We start from the raw sequence: 15,188 nt of genomic DNA on the forward strand, positions 1-15,188 counted from the left end.
AATGGGCTGCCGTGCCCTCCTCCAGGGGATCTTCATGACATTAGTCCAAGTTCAGCTGTAGGAGTATGGTCAGCTAACTGACACTAGAGAAGAAATTATTTAAAGAGAGTTAGCAAACACCCTTGGCAGAAAGGACCACCCTCCAGCAGTGGTTTTGAAACTGTTTACCTCAGATTGAGACTTGAACCATGTGCTTGGGACTCAAACCCAGCCAAAACCCACAGTACCTGGTTTCAGGACCTAATGAAGCTCAGATTCTTGATGTCTCATTGCAGAAAGAATTTAGTGAGAGACAAAGTGATAGGTAAGAAGTGGATTTATTCAGATTCAGAGAAACACACTCCACAGAAAGAGTGTGGACCATCGCAGAGGGTGAGTGCGGCCAAGTAGTGTGGCGTGGTTAGTCTTTACAGACTGGGTGACTGCATATGCTAATGAGTGGGAGGAGCATGCCAACTGGGGAAGGGGAAGAGGTCTGCAGGTACTGGGCCACTGCCCAGGCCTTGGTCTTCTGACGGAGCCTTGGAGCTGTCATGGCACCTCTGTGTGTGTCATTTAGCTTGCTGATTGAGGATCAAGGTCTAATCAGAGTCTACTTGTCTGCCGTCTTGGACCCATTTGATTCTAATCAGTTTATCTTGTGTCCTTGGCCTAAGTCATTCTTTCAAAAGTTGTGCCCTGCCCCTTTGCCTCCTGTTATATTTACAAGTTGTTGTTCAGCCGCTCAGTTGTGTCTGACCCCATGGACTGCAGCACACCAGGCTTCCCTGTCCTTCACTATCTCGCTGAGTTTGCTCAAACTCATGTCCATTGAGTCGGTGATGCCATCCAACCATCTCATCCTCTGTCGTCCCCTTCTCCTCCTGCCTTCAATCTTTCCCAGCATCAGGGTCTTTTCAAAGGAGTCAGTTCTTTGCATCAGGTGGCCAAAGTATTGGAGTTTTAGCTTCAACATCAGTCCTTCCAAAGAATGTTCAGGACTAATTTCCTTTGAGGTGGACTGGTTGGGTCTCCTTGCAGTCCAAGGGACTCTCAAGAGTCTTCTCCAACACCACAGTTCAAAAGTATCAATCCTTTAGTGCTCAGCTTTCTTTATAGTCCAACTCTCACATCCATACATGACTACTGGAAAAACCATAGCCTTGACTAGACTGACTTTTGTCAGCAAAGTAATGTCTCTGCTTTTGAATATGCTATCTAGGTTGGTCATAACTTTCCTTCCAAAGAGTAAGCGCCTTTTAATTTCATGGCTGCAGTCACCATCTGCAGTGATTTTGGAGCCCAGAAAAATAAAGTCTGCCAGTTTGCACTGTTTCCCCATCTATTGCCATGAAGTGATGGGACCAGATGCCATGATCTTAGTTTCCTGAATGTTGAGCTTTAAGCCACTTTTTCACTCTCCTCTTTACTTTCATCAAGAAGCTCTTTAGTTCTTCGCTTTCTGCCATAAGTGTGGTGTCATCTGCATATCTGAGGTTATTGATATTTCTCCCGGCAATCTTGATTCCAGCTTGTGCTTCATCCAACCCAGCGTTTCTCATGATGTACTCTGCATAGAAGTTAAATATGCAGAGCACAGTTCAGCCCTGGGAGAAAGGAGCAATGACCCCACTAGAGACTGACCCAGACTTGCCTGTGAGCGCCCAGGAGTTTCCAGCTTAGGCGTGAGTTGGCAGCGGCCTGCTGCAGGGCTGGGGGCACTGAGTGTAGCAGCGCGTGCCTGGGATCTTTTGAAGGAGGTCGCCATTGTCTTCATTACCTCCACCGTAGTTTGGCTCCAGGTAAATAGCACAATTCTTTGTCTTGCAATTCAGAAATCGGTTTTTCATTGGTAAAACTAGTTAATTGGCATGCTGGTGTTAGCAGTGGATTTGCATTGGTGAAACTAAACCTGGTGGAGTCTTGTGCGTTAACTAGAATACATTACGGGATATGATAATCAGTCCTTCACCTACACCCTCCCCCCCGCCAATTAATTCTGTGTCCAGCCACTGGTTTAGGAGGAGTTGTGATTATATCATTGACCAGGGAGCACAGAATCCTGCTTTGGGAATGCTGTTATGCCCGCCCGGGAGCACTTTGCATTCAGGGTGTAACCAGAGCACCCGGAAGAATAGAGTGCTGGGCGCCTCCAGAAGAGGCTGCGTGAGCTGTTCTGTGCCTGCTCTGCTGAGCAGCGTTTAGCTCTAGGAGTAGCAGAGTTGCGACAGAGACTTAATTTTACGACGACATGTAGTTAGACCGTGGGCCAACAGTGAACCGTCACCTCTGCCAAAAAGCAGCCCAAGAACTGTTTCATGCAGCTTGGCCTAAATCCCAGCCGTTTACCTGGAATCCAATAGCCATCACCCACGTCATCGTTCCTAAGAGAACTGCTGCTGGTCCGGCTTCTAGTCAGCAATTTAGTCAGAGAAGACAAGACATGACCTGTGATTAGTCTAAGCCAGGCGTCAGCAAACTGTGGCCTGCAGGCGAAGTCCAGCCCTCCACCTGTCTGTGTAAATAAAGTTTTATTGAAACATAGCCACACCCATTCATTTATATGTTGCTGTTGTAATAGCAGAGTTGAGTAGTTGTGACAGAGATTATCTGGGCCAAAACAACGAAAATATTTACTATCTGGCCTTTTACAGAGAAAGTTTTCTATGTCTAGTATAGGATCTGCATGTGTGCCAAGTCACTTCAGTCGTGTTTGACTCTGTGTGGCCCTATGGATGGTAGCCCGCCAGGCTCCTCTGTCCATGGGATTCCCCAGGCAAGAATACTGGCATGGGTTGCCATGCCCTCCTCCAGGGAAACCTCCCTAGCCAGGGATCGAACCTGGGTCTGCCTGCATTGGTAAGTGAGTTCTTTATCACTAGCGCCACCCAGGAAGCCCCGAGTACGGTCAAAGCATTCTACAGAACAGAAGCATTGGCCTCACCTGGGAGCTCGTAGGAAGTGCAGGCTGTCATGCCTCACTCAGGCCCACCCTGGAATCAGTATTTAGGGAGTAAAACTTCCCACAAGGGGGAAACAGAATGTCATGACTGGCTTAGATCAGATAGCCTTCATCTGGGTGTATTGATGGCCAAACTAAATGCAGGCTCTGTTAGTAGGGGAGAAGAGGAAATAACTGTCAGGTAGTTCCATCCCTGGGTTGGGAAGATCCCCTGGAGAAGGCAAAGGCCACCCACTCTAGCATTCTGGCCTGGAGATTTCCATGGATTGTAGTACATGAGGTCACAAAGAGTCAGACACGTCTGAGCGACTTTCACTTTTATGGATTTGTTTACATATATAAAAAAAGCCCCAGACACTGAGAGTTTATATATTACTATCATGGATTTGACCCATGGGTTGAGTAGACCCCCTGGAGTAGGAAATGGCAACCTACTGCAGTATTCTTGCCAGGATAGTCCCATGGAGAGAGGAGCCTGGTGGGACAGTGACCGCGCGTGAGGTCACCAATAGTGGGACAGGACTGAGCATGCGCACACACACCGCTGATAAAGGTAAGATCACCACAGCTGGTTTACACCGCCACGAGTCTGCAGACTTTTCCCATCAAGAGCCAGACGCTGAATGTTTGGGGCTTTACGTGCCACTCGGCGTCTCTCACAGCCGCGCTGATGAAGTGACGTGAAAAGCACCCACAGCCACTGGGTCTGGCTGTGTTCCAACGAAACCTTATTTATAGGAACAGGTGGGGAGTGGGTTTTGGCCAGCAAGCCATGCTTTGCCAATCCCTGTTCTATACCTTAGTCATTCAGAGCACAGAACTGGATCCAGATAGATTCAGACCCTGCTTTTCTCACTTACAGCCATGTGACCGCAGAGCGCACGTAACCTCTCTGTGTTCCAATTTCCTTGTGTAAAACTGAAGATGCTTAGACCTCCAGGAAACAGAGAAACCACCAAAACTATGCATGAATGTCCGCCTATTAGGGCAGCTCCAAGGTTAGTTAATTCAATTATTCCAGCCCCAGGTTCTTTGGATCGTGTTCTGCCTGCCTTGGTATATTCGCTCTGAATCTCAGGTTTGCCTCTCATAGCCACAAAATGGCTGCCGCAGAGCCTGCTGGCATTTATTCACCTACAAAATGCCTAAAACTTAGAAGAGAGAATATTTCTTCCCTTGCTTATCATGAGCAAGAATAATCCTCTGAGAGACACATACCATCCCACTTACTTCACATCTCATTGGTCAGAATTATGTCACATGGCTATTCCTTAATTAGTTATTCCCAAGAGAAATAAAATGACCTTAACTGCTTAGACTAATTTAGCCACACTAGCTGGGAGTGGGGTCTAGGCACTGAGAATTTGTTAAAGCTCTGAAGATGAGCTGACCTGTGGCTGAGGTTGAGAACCACTGATAGCAATCAATACTTCATGCCCTGGGACTGTTGAGGTCCTAGCTTTCCCTGAAGCAGGTAGCAGTCAAGATAAATAAAAGTATATGTATGTGTGTACATGTAAACTGTGTTTTATTAGCAAAGAAAATAATTAGTGATTACTATTAGACTACAGCTGGGCTTCCCAGGTGGCATTAGTGGTAAAGAACATGCCTGCCAATGCAGGAGATGTAAGAGATGCAGGTTCTGTCCCTGGGTTGGGAAGATTACCTATAGGAGGACATGGCAACCCACACCAGTATTCTTGCCTTGAGAATCCCATGGACAGAGGAGCTTGGTGGGCTGCAATCCATAGAGTTGCAGAGTCAGACGCAACTGAAGTGACTTAGCATGCATGCATGCATTAGACAACAGCCAGGCTATGCTCAGCATAATTTTGAAAAAAATAATATGTTGTCCCTTGAATATTTTTAAGTTGATATCTTTAATTCTTTACCATGATTCAAATAAGCCCATTTTTCCTAACAAAAAATAGAAAATAGTAAACAGTTTGTATGAAAAAAAAAAAAATACAGTGTTTTAGGTTCCAGATGATGGAGTAGAAGGATGTGTATTCATCTCCGTCTTCGAGAGCACCAAAAGCACAACTAGCTGTTGAACAGCCATCCACAGGAGGACACTGGAACCCACCAAAAAAGATACCCCACATCCAAAGACAAAGAAGAGTCACAGCGAGCCTGTAGGCACAATCAGGACAAAATCAAATCCCATACCCACCAGGTGGATGACCCACAGACTGCTGCTGCTGCTGCTAAGTTGCTTCAGTCGTGTCCAACTCTGTGCGACCCCATAGACAGCAGCCCACCAGGCTCCCCCGTCCCTGGGATTCTCCAGGCAAGAACACTGGAGTGGGTTGCCATCTCCTTCTCCAATGCATGAAAGTGAAAAGTGAAAGTGAAGTCACTCAGTTGTGTCCAACTCTTAGCGACCCCATGGACTGCGGCCTACCAGGCTCCTCCATCCATGGGATTTTCCAGGCAAAAGTACTGGAGTGGGGTGCCATTGTGGATGACCCACAAACTACAGAACAGTAATACCAAGGAAGTTCCTGCACTGTTGTGAAGGTTCTGAACTCCACATCAGGCTTCCCAGCCTGGGGATCTGACAGAAGGGCTGGGAATCCCCAGGGAATCTGACCTTGAAGGCCAGCAGGATTTGATTACAGGACTTCCAGAGGACTGGGGGAAACAGAGACTCCAGTCTTGGAGGGCACAAATGAGATTTTGCATGCACCAAGACCCAGAGGGCAGGAGCAGCGACCCCACAGGAGACTGAGCCACAGCCACCTGCTGGTGTTGGGGGGTCTCCTGTTGGAGGGTCTCCTGTTGGAGGCTCTCCTGTTGGAGGCTCTCCTGTGGGGGTGTGAGTCTACAGGGTTGGGAGCACTGGATGGTCCCCCTTGGCGTAAATCCTCTTGCAGTTCACTATTATCCCTACCAAGAGCCAGGGCTGGGTCACCTCAGGCCAAACAGCTATCAGGGAGGGAGTTCAACCCCACCCATCAGCAAATAATTGGATTAAAGTTTTACTAACCAAGGCCCTGCCCATCAGAGCAAGACCCAGTTTTTCCCATCACCAGTCCCTCCCATCAAGAAGCTTACACAAGCCTGTTAGCCTCATCCATCAGAGGGCAGACAGAAGCAAGAAGAAACACAGTCTCACAGTGGCTAAAACAGAAACTGTATTATGGAAAGTTAATCACAATGAAAAGGCAGAAAGTTATGTCCCAGATGAAGGGACAAGATAAAACCGCAGAAAAACAACTAAATGAAGTGGAGATAGGCAACCTTCCAGAAAAAGGATTCGGAATAATGATAGTGAAGATGATCCAGGATCTCGGGAAAAGAATGGAGCCAACAATTGAGAAGATGCAGGATATGTTTGCCAAAGACCTAGAAGAGCTAAAGAACAAACAAACAGATGAATAAAACACTAGAAGGAATCCATAGCAGAATAACTGAGGCAGAAGAAGGGATGATTGAGCTGGGGGTGGAAATCATTCCACAGAACAGAATATAGAAAACAATGCAAAGAAATGAAGACAGCCTCAGAGACCTCTGGGACAACAGTAAATGCACCAACATTCCCATTAAAGGGGTCCCAGAAGGAGAAAAGAGAGAGAAAGAATCTGAGAAAATATTTGAAGGGATGATAGCGGAAAACTTCCTGAACATGGGAAAGGAAATAGTCCACCAAGTCCAGGAAGCAGAGAGTCCCAGGCAGGATAAACCCAAGGAGGACACACTGAGACACAAGCAATCACAGTGATAAAATTAAAGACAGAGATAAAGTATTACAAGCAACAAGGTATAAATGAAAAATAACACACAAGGGAACTCCCATCAGGCTATCAGCTGATTTCTCAACAGAAGCTCTACAAGCCAGAAGGGAATGGCATGATATATTTAAAGTGAAGAAAGAGAAGAAACTACAACCAAAAATACTCTACTCAGCAAGACTCTCCTTCAGATTTGATGGAGAAATCAAAAGCTTTCCAGAAAAGCAAAAGTTAAGAGAATTCAGCACCACCAAACCAGCTTTATAACAAATGCTAAAGGACCTTCTCTAGGCAGGAAACACAAAAGAAGGAAAAGACTTACAGAAAGTAAAATGAAGTGAAAGTTGCTCAGTCATGTCTGACTCTTTTCAGCTCCATGGACTATACAGTTCCTGGAATTCTCCAGGCCAGAATACTGGAGTGGACAGCCTTTCCCTTCTCCAGAGGATTTTCCCAACCCAGGGATTGAACCCAGGTCTCCTGCATTGCAGGCAAATTCTTTACCAGCTGAGTGATCAGGGAAGCCCTACAGAAAGTAAACCAAAACAGTCAAGAAAATGGTAATAGGATCATGCTGCTGCTGCTGCTAAGTCGCTTCAGTCGTGTCCGACTCTGTGCGACCCCATAGACGGCAGCCCACCAGGCTCCCCCGTCCCTGCGATTCTCCAGGCAAGAACACTGGAGTGGGTCGCCATTTCCTTCTCCAATGCAGGAAAGTGAAAAGTTAAAGTGAAGTCGCTCAGTTGTGTCTGACTCTTCGAGACCCCATGGACTGCAGCCTACCAGGCTCCTCCATCCATGGGATTTTCCAGGCAAGAGTACTGGAGTGGGGTGCCATCGCCTTCTCCAATAGGATCATATATATTGATAATTACCTTAAAAGTGAACGGTTTAAATGCACCAACCCAAAGACATAGACTGGCCGGGTGGATGAAAACATGTGCATGCTCCCAGCTACCACATCACTCTGCTTGATCCCGCCCCCATTGTATATTTTATACACATTTTTACAGTTATTTTTACAATTTTTATACAATTTTATACAATTATTTTGTGTTGTTAAGTTAATCATGTTCCCATTATGGCTTGCAATTTTATCTCTTTTCTCTAGGTATTGATTGTGAAAACTGATAAACATGTTTTACTCTTGTGATTACGTAACTTTCTAACAATACCATTGTATCATGATTGGTCAACAGAAAAATAATAGAACTCTGTGTGCTGTGCTGTGCTTAGTCACTCAGTCTATTGACTCCTTGCGACCCCATGGACTGTAGCCTGCCAGGCTCCTCTGTCCATGGGAATTCTCTAGGCAACAATACTGGAGTGGGTTGCCATGCCCTCCTCCAAGGAATCTTTCCAACCCAGGGATCGAACCCCGGTCTCCTGCATTGCAGGAGGATTCTTCACCATCAGAGCCACCAGGGAAGCCCATATCACCAAAACTTGGATCTAGTAGGAAAACCTGCCATCACTTTTTAAAATCCAGATGCCTATCAGAGTTATCTTGAAATTTTTTGAAAAACACAAATGCTCAGGTATTGCTTTCTTTCTCCAGAGCTCCAGGTGTGTTTCTAATGAGCAGCCATGTTTAAAAAAACTGGAGTGTATGATGATCTTTTACTTTTATCTAGTTTGTTTCACTTTTTCTGTTTCATATTCAATGCTTCCTTTTCATTTAGTTCATGTTCTCCAATTTCTCCATCTCTCTCTCTCTTTTTTTTTTTGATGGTCTTTCTCAAGCCTTTATCAAGTGTAGTAAAAAAGCTTTTGTATACCTATATATAAATATGTATAATAATATATTTTAGGAAACATTAGTTTTTGCCTAACTAAAAAAATCATGACATTTTTATTAAACTTGTTTGACTTAGTATGAATAGAATGCTAGATTTCTAATAAAAAAAAATAGATATGCAACAAGAAACAAAGGTTTACTGTATAGTATAGGGAACTATAGTCAGTATCTTAGAATAACTTATGATGTAAAATAATTTCAAAAATAATATATGTGTATTTGGATAACTGAATAACCTTGCTGTGCACCTGAAACACTGTAAGCTACTACAATAATACATGTTTTTAAAATTAATAGTACAATGAATGACTGTAATTGGAATCCATAATTCATTATATGACTTGACAAAGTAAGTTTTAAGTAATATATTAAACAGCATGCACTAAATCTGAAAATATATATATATAAATATTTTATCCTGAGACATATCCAGTGTATTCTGAAATATTTGAAGGTTCTAGAAAACTGTTCCATTATATTTATAAGAATAAATAATATTATTAAACTCCTGTCATTGTTTGGAATACTACCTAGAAAGAAATACATACAAAGGACTTCCCTGGCTGTCCAGTGGTTAGGACTCCAGACTTCCAGTACAGAGAATGTGGTTCAGTCCCTGGTCTAAGAACTAAGATCCCACATGCTGCATGGCACAGCCCCTCAAAAAAATAAGTAAACAAAAATTAAAAATATGAAAAAAATTTTTCAAAAAAAAAAGCAATGCATTGAAGATAAAGTAATATAGAATGCCCACATTTAGGTGCCTTGATTAATCATCAAAGGTGGGTTTCCCAAAAACAACATTTGAATTAATCTATTTGTTTTTTACCTTGAAGATTATTGCACCACCTACCCCTCAATGCTCCATAAAGGTGCTGGCGTACACCCCGTACCAGAATTCTTTGTAACGCAGGAAAAGGGTTACTATGAATTTAGGCACGCCGGAGCATTCCCAGACAAGCTTAGGAAGAGTCCATGTAAGTATAAACATGTGGATTCTAGAAAGTAATCTACATGGTGCTCTCCCTGTCACCTCCTCTTGTTGTGAGGCCACAGAAATGCACCAGGTTGCTGTGCAGATGAAATGAGATGATACGATCGAGCAGTTAGGATGGTGTGCTGGGTACACGGCCTGTGCTCAGTAATTGGTAGCTTTTACGATTGTTTCCAGTTGCAAATAAGTGAGGGGAAGGAGGTTCCGCAGTGGGAAGTCAGAGGATCCTCTTAGATCTGAGGATGAGCTGTCTGATAACCCTGCGCCTGGAGAGCCCAGCCCGTCAAGCCTGGGCCGGTCTCTGTGCCACACAGGTGAGAGGATGAGACCAACAGGACTCCAGCACAGAGACCTTCCCGTCCCGAGGGGCCTGCCCTGCCCTCTCCTCCGCTCGCAGCTCTCCTCCAGAGTCTGGATCTTCACCCGTGGCCTCTGCCTCTCTCACAGATCGCCTCCTCCGCCCCCCACCCCCGATCGCTGCACCCATCCCGACCTCTCCATCCTGTCTGTCCTCCTGAATCCCCTCCCCGGCCCTCCTCGGCAGCTGAAAACACCCTGCTCTTTACCTTGTTGACTGAGCTCCCTGTTTTGTTCACTGCTGAATCCCTAGAACCACGTGTGTGCCTGATAGATGGTAGGTACTCAAGTAGGTAAAAACTGGCTGAGTGAGAAGGCAGACACTCAAAAAGATGATGGAGCGTGAGGTCAGGCTGTCGGGGTGATGCAGTCACATGCTAGCTGAGGCACTGCATGCCCCTCATTGTTCTTCTCTAATAAATGAAAACAGCAAGGGCTTCCTTGTAGAGTTATCAGGAGGACTTAGCGCCAGTGTATTCAGAGCTGACAGCCTGGACTTCCTGGTGGTCCACTGGCTAAGAATCCACCTTGCAACAGCAGACACCAGTTCAGTCTCTGGTCCTGGAACATCCCACACGCCACGGGGCAGCTAAGCCCGTGAGCCACAACTTCTGAAGCCCACTCGCCCTAGAGAAAGGACTAACAGCCCACAGGGCCCAGCACAGAAGACACTATTATTAATGCTGTTCATTAACTTTTAAAACCTGGGTGTAGTTATACTCATCAATCCTGGAAACCTATGAAAAACAAAGCCACTGTTACAACATCGAAACACTTAGTCACATGGTAACCAGATCAGTTTCCAAGATCTCCGGCTTCCGTTAGTAGGCAATAATAGAAAAAAATAACTGTTGGGTAAGAAACTCCAACTGTCCTTGGTTTTCCTTCTTCTTTGGTTACAGAATTTTCACATTTATAAACAAAGCTCCAAATGATGCGAGTTTGTATATAACTATCATGGGATAAACATCAGATTCAAATCTGGTAGCTTCTCACTTCAACAACTTATTTTTCTTGTAGTTTTTGAAAATAACATACAAAAACAAGAATTTTTAAGTCTCATGGAAAATAGTATTTTGTGGGTTTTTTTTGGAAATTACTCTAGAAGTTTGGCTTTTTAGAAAAGTATTTGTATGCAGTTTTGATAAAGTTGATAAAGCAATGAAGGTTTTTAGTTTGTTCTAAATTTAGGATCAAAGTGCTTCCAAATTTTGAGATTAAGAAAAAGGGAAAAAGGAGAAAAGTTTGTTTTCATTTGTTTTACATCTTCCTTGGACCCTAACAGATGCAGTTTTCCAATAATTTTTTTTCTTTTCTTTCTTTTTTCTCCAATTATTATTATTTCTGACATTTCATAATCATTTTTTCTGTTAAGCAGCACATTAAAAAGGCATTTTTGGAGTAGAAGCAAATATATGGGTTTAAGAGCATGGGCTTAGGTTATCTAGAGCAAGGATCTGCAAACTTTTTCTGTAAAGGAGTAAGTGTTAGTAATAAATATTGTAGGCTTTGCAAGCCATCGTGTCTCTGCCATTGTAGCTCAAAAACAGTCACAGACAATACATAACTAAGTGACCACGGCTGTGTTCCAATAAAACTTTATTTACAAAAACAGATCTTGAGCTGGATTTGTCCATCAGGCTGTAATTAGCAACCGCTGAGCTAGAATTCCGTTTCATCTCTACCATTTTCTAGCTGTGATCTGGCTGTTGCTGTTCGGTTGCTCAGTCGCGACTGACTCTCTGTGACCCCACGGACGCAGCACGCCAGACTTCCCTGTCCTTCACCATCTCCTGGAGACAGTCTGACTCTCAGTCCCCATTTATGTATCAAACAGACATAATATACCACTTACTAGGCTCAGAGGACAAAGTGGATCCAGGTATAAATCAGTCCACGTAAGGCTCCTACAACTGCTGCCTCTTCTGCTTCTTCCTCTCTTCTTACGGTGAGATAACCATCAGCCCAAGGCATGCATTTAGGAGGCGTATGCAAGCCAGTCCCCTTGTCCAGCGAGTTTAACTTGGTCCTAACTTAGCTTCTGGCTAAAAATGCCTTTTCTGTCTTTAGGCAATTTCATTCAAGGTAAGTCCGAGGAGGAAAAAAAAAAGGAACAGAGGTGGGTAGGTGACCCAAACAGACCAGTCTCTCTGGGGAGAGGGGTAATTCTCCCCCCACGAAACACTCCTCCTGCCCTCGAATCTCGACTCTTTTGAAGGAAAACTCTGTTCCCCAAGTTGACCCATTCTGTCCAAAAGCCAGAGCTGGCCTGATGAGCCCTGAAGGCACGTCGTGAATCTGGGGCCTCTGCCTGCAGAGCTGCTCACACGAGCACCACGGCGAAACCAAGCTTTATTTACTCCAGGAACCAGCATCATCACAGAGGAAAAAGATCTCCAGGGACTTTTGTTTTCTTTTTTCCTTTGGGATGCTTTTCTTATATCCGGGTTTCCCATTTAAGTTTTAGGATTTCCGGCATCAGGCTGGGCTTTGTCCCTCGTTCTTTTGTGCTGATTGCCAAATGCCCACATATTATTTACACCCCCCATTCTTTCTGGGGCTTCTAATCCTCCCTTTCTTATTACTAGCATTTTTCCCCTAGAAACTCGCCTCTTTTTTTTCCTAACCAGCAGGCGAGCTCCCCAAGCCTCAAGATAAACAGCAAACAAGATTGTGACTTTCAATGACAAACAGAGCAGGTGATATATTTTCCAAGCCCCACATAATGTTTTAACTCAGGGATGACAACTTCTTCAGCTTTCCTGCTCTGAACATTGACAGACCCAGTTCCTCTTTCGCTCGGGCCTCGTTGTATCTCTTCCTGAATTAAATTTTTCAATTAGCTGGCTTGTTACGAGTCATGTGAAGCTGCCCGGCTCTTTAACTCAAATTTCCTTCCCAGGCGTCACAGAAATTTGCAGTACACACTGCAAAGACAAAGAACAAAAAGACCTCACTAGATGAACGAAAAGATTCAATCATATCCATGATTTCACCAGGTTTCTGACTGGATAATGAAAGCCGACTCCTCCCCCGAGAGGGGGGCGTCCCTCACCAACCTACCAATTTGACAACGTAAAATCCCACCCACTTCTTTCCAAGGACACACTTTGTTCTAAATCCCTGTTGCCTTCACTCTTGCACCAAAAAAAAAAAAAAAAAAAAGAGCAGGGAGCTGCACCTAAGTTATAAGAGTGAGCTGCGATGTTTCTCTGAGCCCAGGATACAAGGAATAAACAGGAGGAATTAGCCAGTATGAAGCCTACATTTATAATAAGCACACGACGTGTAAGCGTGAGCTTGGCGTGGCTGCCTTCTGGACTGGCAGGGGCAGGGGAGAAACGTGACTTTTTTTTTTTCTTTTTCTTGAGCCTCTCGCTCTCAAGCTGGAGGAGAGATTAAAAACCACAGGGAGGGGCGCATTAAAAATAATGGACTTTTAATGGGTTAATAGTACTCTGCTTTAAACCTCTTTTAAAAGTTAATTCAGTCCGTTCTTCAGAGGAAGGCAGTTGGAGGACAGGTGTGGAGTAACGGAGCTGCTTTCAGTGGGTGAGTGTGAGCAGAGAAGAGTGGCCAGGATGAGTGTGAGCAGAGAAGAGTGGCCAGGATGAGTGTGAGCAGAGAAGCTGAGTGGCCAGGATGAGTGTGAGCAGAGAAGAGTGGCCAGGATGAGTGTGAGCAGAGAAGCTGAGTGGCCAGGATGAGTGTGAGCAGAGAAGAGTGGCCAGGATGAGTGTGAGCAGAGAAGAGTGGCCAGGATGAGTGTGAGCAGAGAAGCTGAGTGGCCAGGATGAGTGTGAGCAGAGAAGAGTGGCCAGGATGAGTGTGAGCAGAGAAGCTGAGTGGCCAGGATGAGTGTGAGCAGAAGCAGAGTGGCCAGGAGGCCAGAGGGTGCTTGAGAGCCGCCCACAGCCCGTCCAGAAGGACAAGGGAAGCATCTTAAACCACAGCCTCTCAAAGAGGTACTGCATTTAAAATGTCCATTTTCCCTGTCTACACCAGTGACCCTCCGTATAAAGTGGGTAATGATGAGAGCCTACCGGACATCACCAGGAACTCTGCTCAGTGCCCTGGGGTGACACAGATGGGAAAGAAGTCCAAAAAGGGGGGTGGGGGGGTGTGTGCCTGCAGCTGACTCACTTTGCTGAACAGTAAACCAGCAACACTGTAGAGCAACTACACCCCAATAAAATTTTAAAGTAATAATGAAATAAAACGTCGGTGTTTTCTAACATGGACCACTCTCTAAGAGATCTAAGTGAAAAATGGAAGGGGAAAGAAATGGGGTGAAGACCGATCAGTGTGAGTGTCTGATAAATGTGTACCCTGCTCTATGCTGAGATGGTTCCTGGCACATTAAAACCTCTCAGCGATTGTCTGCGGGGGAGGGACGAGGCCCAACCTTCCCCACAAGCCCTTTGATTTGAATCCTCTCCACCCCCATCCTAGGAGCACATATAACCTCATTTTTCTCAAAAACGAATAGCTAATTAAAAAAAAAAAATGCATGTAGACTTAGAAAAAGGCTGATAGATAAGTTTTAAAAAAAACTAAGTTGTATAGTAGTGTCTATAAGTATGATTCCAGGGGTATATTTAAAACAAAGAGCACGCGCCCGTGTGTACACACACATACGCTCACAAACACGTGCGTGTTTATGAGACGCGTCGAAGGATGTGCGAGAAGCAGTCGTTGGCTGCTGCGATCGGGATCTTGAGCTATAGGCGAGAGCAAAGGCAGTGAGGCGCTTCGAGTCTTTTACCTGAAATTTATACTGCTTGAATCTTTTAGAGAGATGACATATTGCTTCTGTTTTAAATTTAAAAAAAAAACAAAACTAACATGAGAAAAAAAGAGAAGGAAATAGTCAAATACCCACAATACAGGAGAAATGTGGGCCCTGTCTTCCCGGGGAAACCAAACTGCCACGAACCCTCGTGGTAGATTTCTGCTTTCCGCCTCCTTAGCAACGGGATGTTGTCCATTATGAGTGATGCTGGAGTTTCTCCCCTTCCCCGGGCGCTGCTTGCTGGGACGGCTCCAGGTGGCTTTCCTAGGGGCCCGGTTGGGGTCTTTGCCCCAGGGCCCACCTGGAGGCCCTGGAGCCTCTGCCCTCAGGGAGCTGGAGACACAGGGCCCAGAAAAGCCCGGGCTTGTGCACGGGAGGCCTTCTTGCACTCCCTTTCCTGCCTTGCGCTGCTGAGCGGCACTCGAATGACTGCATCCTGACTGCTGTGTGCTGTCTTCTGTGACACGGCCATCCATCCCGGCCATCCATCCCGTACAGGGGCTTCTGCTGGAGTCAGAGTTGAGAGCTGGCCTCGGGGCGATCCCTTGGACACGCTCTCCCCTCTCAGTCAG

At 45.3% G+C, this 15,188-nt stretch overlaps 1 long non-coding RNA gene across 2 annotated transcripts; it reads right to left on the minus strand.

Annotated features, from left to right (window-relative positions):
- Positions 1 to 1,087: 1,087 nt before the first annotated feature.
- LOC147359958 (uncharacterized) lies at positions 1,088 to 11,747 on the minus strand. Of its 2 annotated transcripts, none has more exons than XR_015138821.1 (3): positions 11,680 to 11,747; positions 2,329 to 2,494; positions 1,088 to 1,802 (listed from the first exon to the last, which is right to left on the minus strand). It is a non-coding gene; the product is annotated as an uncharacterized LOC147359958 (long non-coding RNA). The 2 variants fall into 2 exon arrangements; XR_015138822.1 differs by having other exon boundaries at positions 1,088 to 1,913.
- Between the last annotated feature and the right edge of the window lie 3,441 nt (positions 11,748 to 15,188).

The sequence above is a fragment of the Bos grunniens genome, chromosome 13 (assembly GCF_055505025.1).
Source record: "Bos grunniens cultivar Pamir isolate PY7600 chromosome 13, Bosgru_T2T1.0, whole genome shotgun sequence".
NCBI lineage: Eukaryota > Metazoa > Chordata > Mammalia > Artiodactyla > Bovidae > Bos > Bos grunniens.